Genomic DNA, 5,131 nt, shown 5'->3' with positions numbered 1-5,131 from the left:
AACATTTCCAGCGCCGAATACCTTCATTTTTAAACACCATGTGATGCAGACCTCCAAGGCAGGGCCGTACACTTGAGGAACAGTGTGGAGGGGAGCCGAGCCGATAGTTAAACCGCATGCCGTTAAAACACGTGCCTACCTTTTCCTCGTTGCTCTAAGAGAAGTGAGAGAGAGGCTGTACTCTTCACTCTCAGCACAGAACATCTCCCCTTATCTGTCACAGCCGAGAGTCTGGCCAAGTAACTAAGGGAACCGCCCCCTACTCCCAACGTGAGCTACTGCCATGAAGAGCAAGGACCGGCCAAAGCAAGCAGAGAGGATCTGCGCATGTTCAGAGACCACCGTGGCTGTGTGAGCACCCTACACAGGGATAAGCGAGGGTTTTCTGTATCGTTCTATCATTTTAAAAAGGGTTTACTTAATTTTACTTTACACAGATGAATGTTTTTGAGTGTGTACAGTGTGTGGCCACCATGTGTGTGCAGTGCCCACTGGGGTCAGAAGAGGACATTAGAGGCCCTGGAACTGGAGGAAGAGATGGTTGTGAAGAACCCTGCAGGTGCTGGGTCCTCCAAAGCCTCCTGCAATCCTGCCTCGTTTAATCCTCGAGAGACAGTTTTAAACTGTTGATTCTGTCTGTCTGTCTGTCTGTCTATCTATCTATCTATCAAAATAAAAAGAACAAAATAAAATTCTTCTCTAAAGGGGCTGGAAGATGGCCCAATGAATGAAATATCTGTCATGTTAATATTAGGATCTGCATTTGATCCCAGCCACCAAGTAAAAGGCACAATCATGTAATCCCAGTTCTGGGAGGCAGAGGTAGGCAGATCCATGGGGCTTTGTGACCGAGGCCAGTGAGAGACCCTGTTTCAAAAACAAACAAACAAACAAACAAACAAACAAACAAACCGTGGTGGATGACTCCTAACCACAACATGTATGCACGTACATGTGCACGAACACCAGAACACACACACACACACACACACACACACACACACACACACACAAAACAAATAAGCAAAAAACAATATGAAACCCCTCTTCTAATTGGCATGTGTGTGCATGTACGCATGCCCATAAAGTTCTGGAGGAAAATAAAAATAAAAATTTACTTCTGCATTATAAACCTAAGAAGATTGAAAGAAAAACTGTCAATTTTAAATCTGTTGCCTAGACTTTTTTTTTCCACATAGAATTTTGACCTTGTCTAGACAGCAGCTAGCATAGTCAACTGGTTCCGTTCTCTCTGTACGTGGAATGTTTTCCCTTACTTGCTCTGTAACCTTGTTGGGTCGTCGCTTGGCTCCATCCTAAAAGCAGTTTTATGCCCATCTCTTGACCTTTATTTACCTTAGAAATAGAAACACGCCTGAGAGAGAGGAGAAACTGTTGGTACATTTAAAAAATACTGCCCGGTTCTCTCTGCTGTTAACTTAGGAGCTCGGAGTTTTCAGCCTTCTCTGGGATGTGTTTGCTGACTCATAAACCACCACCCGTGCCTTAATCTTTAATTGCTCTTTAAACCATTATAAATTCTGTTTATCCCCAAGCCAGCTTAACATAAAAGGCCATCGGAAAGACACTTATGCCGTTCACCATAACGGTGATCAAGGACAAGTTCTTTATACCTCAGATGAAACCATGCTTTATAAAAAGGCGCTAGCGGTGAGGTAGATGGCATAGTGGACAAGAGCGAGTGCTGCCTACTCTTGCAGGGACTAGAGTTTGCTTCTCAGCCCCCAGGTGGGGCGCTCACAGTAGCCTGTAACTCCAGCTCCAGAGGATACAGCGCCCTCTTCAGGCTCCAAGGGCACCTGCAGGTCTGAGCTTCTGAATGCAGGGAGGACTGTTTTTCTCAGCTCTGTGTGGGAACTTGGTGCTAAGGAAAGCTTCAAACCATGGGAGGCGATGAAGAGGTAGTGTTAGCCTAGCACTTCCTAACTCACAACGACCCCCGTCAGCTGGGACTCCGAAAGAGCGACTTGACAGTGGAGCGACCGTGCCTCCTCTGTCTTCATGCAGAAGATCAGGCAAGCAGGTGTACCCCACATGCCTACCGTGGAAGACGACACGCTAAGAGACAACATATGCCCCTCTCAGAATGTTGAAGCAGGGAGCCCCAAGGAACTACTAGGTCCCTGGAATCTAGAGAAAGAAAAGGCTGGTGCCTTTGCCAGCTAGAGGGATCTTCTCTCTGAGGAAGAGGCGTCGCAGTGTTCTGAAAACTTAGATCACTTTGTAGGAGCAATTAGAGCCCCCCAAATGATGGATAGGGCCACAGTGACTGGGCCTAGGCCTCATGTGAGGACCCCAGAGATAGATTTCAGGCCTCACTGTAGCTCACTGTCTCTTCCCAATGTGACCACATTAAATAAATCCCCTCCCTCTGCTTCTCACTATAAAGTTGGCTCTTTTAATTAGATTATTAAAGACAGGTGGCTGAGAAGACTGGCTTGTTAGGACTCCCAGGGCACAGGTTCTGATCCTAACTCTGGTATTGCAAGGGACATACTGTGATGGAGGTGAAATGAGTCCAGGCAGGCAGGGTGCCATCAACCTGAGTGATGTCATGTGTTCTAGGTTCTGTGGTTAGGGCTCAGAGAGGCTTTCAGACTTCTGCAGATCCACGAGAACTTTAGTAGCCAACTCTTAGGTTTCTTCTCCATTTTATTGTATTAATGTCAATGGGTACTTTTGCTCACACATATGTGCACCATATGCCCGCAGTTCTCAGAGTCAGAAGATGACGTCAGATCCCTGGGAATTGGAGTTAATGAGGGGTGTGAGATTCCACGTCGGTGCCAGGAATCGAACCCAAATCCTCTGGAAATACAACCAGTGCTCTTAACCTCTGAGCCACCTCTCCAGTCACTAACGACCAACTCTTACTTACCACGGCCTGGCCATTTTTGTTTCCCACCAGGCTGGCTCAAGTATTTTAACTCTTCCAAAAATTACAAATCACAGGTAAGGGGGTGGAGAGATGGCTCAGCAGTTAAGAGCACTGGCTGCTCTGACAGAGGAGCCAGGTTCAATTCCCAGCGCCCACCTAGCAGCTCACAACTGTCTGCAACTCCAGTTCTAGGGGATCCAACACCCTCACACAGACATACATGTAGGCAGAACACCAATGCACGTAAAATTTAAAAAATTAAAAATATTTAGAGAGGAGAGGAGGGAAAGGGAGGGGAGAGAGGGAGGGAAACGAGGAGGGAGGGAGGGAGGGAGAGAGAGAGAGAGAGAGAGAGAGAGAGAGAGAGAGAGAGAGAGAGATATCATGGGTAAGCAGGGAGAAAGCCCTCACGTGCTGATCTCTGCCAGTTCGGCATCTCTTGGTGCTGACTGCAGTGAACAGTAGCCACTAACTGGTTTGAACAGCCACAGGTGGGGCCTTCAAGTGTTGCAGATCCCAAGTAGACTTTCAGTGTCCAAACTTCTCTCCTTGCTTCACGGAGCTCCTGGAGGCCTTCAAATGTAACAACTCCTGTGAGAGCTCAGGGAGTTGGGGTTTCCGGGCCCTTGGCAGCAGCTGGCATTGTAGCTTCTACAGGAACCCGGTGGTCTGCATCCCTCAACCCTTGACAGTGGTCTGTGTGACAACTCCTGGGTCTGGGAGGTCTGAGATACTTAACCTAGTTTTCTGGGCCCCCCCTCACAGGAGCCTCAGGTATCTCTTCTCTGATCTTGTAGAGCCTTCTATCCCACTTCAGGGGCAAATGCAGCTTTCGTTGGACTAACACTGAAACGCCAGGGAGGCAGCTCACGTCTCCCCGTGGCTTGCCATGCAATCTCAAAAGCCTGTTTATTCAGAGAATTGGTGTCTGCACAGATCAAGAGTTTTATTTTTGGTTTGTTTGTTTTAGTTTTGGTTTGTTTTTGAAGTCACAAATTTAGTAACCTTAAGCAAGGAGCTGAATGACCTTGAGGGCCCCTTTCTCTTTAGTGAAATGGGCGCCTATAAAAAGCTCATAACCTAAATCAATAGAGTTGACTTAGAAACAGGTAAGTGGAGTTTTGCAAACTTGAACACCAGGAAGCATCTTATGAACCATCACATCTAAAGTTTCTACCCCAGACAAATGTCCATCTGTCTCCCACACCAAGACGTACGCTGGTGCTTATAATGGCTGAGTTTACAATAGCATAAAACAGAGACATTTCAAATGTCTACCACTTATCCACTAGCCACGGAGTAGAACACAGCTCCTCAGGGACGAACACAGGGGACAACTGCCCCCACACACACCTCAAGAATAACGTGCATCAAGAAAAATGTAAAAGACAAACAATCGGAAACCTATTCAGTTCACCTTTCTGCTTCCAGGAAACTTCCAAGAATCTATGCTGTGTGTGTGTGTGTGTGTGTGTGTGTGTGTGTATGCTTACATGTGAGAGTGTGTGTATGCATTTGTAGCAGTGCACACGCAGCTGTAGAGTCCCGAGGCAGACACCAGGTATCTTCACTTATAGCCTAATTCAATGAAGCAGGGTCTCTCAGTGGAACCCAGAGCTCGCAGATACGGGCCAGTTCAGCCTACCAGGTTGCTCTGCTGCCTTCTCCAGTGTGCTGTGATGACAGATGGGCCACCATGCTCGCCCTGCTTCCAACTGGGTCCTGGGGATCTGAACTCTGCCCTGAGGCTTCCCTTGCAAATGCTCTCCCCCACTGTGTCATCTCCCCAGCACTGGGAGACTCTCCTTAATAGATGAAGCAAGAGTAAGAAACCAGGGAGGGGGTGCTGTCACAGGAGCGTCCCCGAGTGTCCTGAGGAGTCATGTAGTGAGCTCAGGGTTTGACTCAAGCGGCGTTAGCTGTCTACGAGTTATTGGTCTGATTACCACCATTCTTCCTGCAGTAGCAGGGCAAGCATCCCTCCCACTTCTGTCCAAGAGCAATTTGTGTTTGTTTGTTTGTTTATTTATTTATTCATTCATTTATTTATTTATTTATTTTAGAAGAATCTTCTGTGAGTCTTTTTAACAAATACTTAAATAAGACGACATTTTGGGATCTGGTGTATTAGACAATTTGTCCATTAACATCTTTCTTTTTAACATCGCTTTATTTCATGTCTATCTTGCCTGGTGGCTTCATTAGAGTATATTTAATTTAGGAAAAGCACTT

At 46.8% G+C, this 5,131-nt stretch overlaps 1 long non-coding RNA gene across 1 annotated transcript; it reads left to right on the top strand.

The window, feature by feature from the left end:
- Positions 1 to 212: 212 nt before the first annotated feature.
- On the top strand, positions 213 to 1,005 carry LOC134480110 (uncharacterized). Its single transcript, XR_010054302.1, has 2 exons — positions 213 to 351; positions 438 to 1,005. It is a non-coding gene; the product is annotated as an uncharacterized LOC134480110 (long non-coding RNA).
- The last annotated feature ends 4,126 nt before the right edge of the window (positions 1,006 to 5,131 follow it).

Source organism: Rattus norvegicus, chromosome 8 (genome assembly GCF_036323735.1).
Source record: "Rattus norvegicus strain BN/NHsdMcwi chromosome 8, GRCr8, whole genome shotgun sequence".
In the NCBI taxonomy this organism is placed as follows: domain Eukaryota; kingdom Metazoa; phylum Chordata; class Mammalia; order Rodentia; family Muridae; genus Rattus; species Rattus norvegicus.
This window is presented reverse-complemented; position numbering and strand designations above follow the sequence as displayed.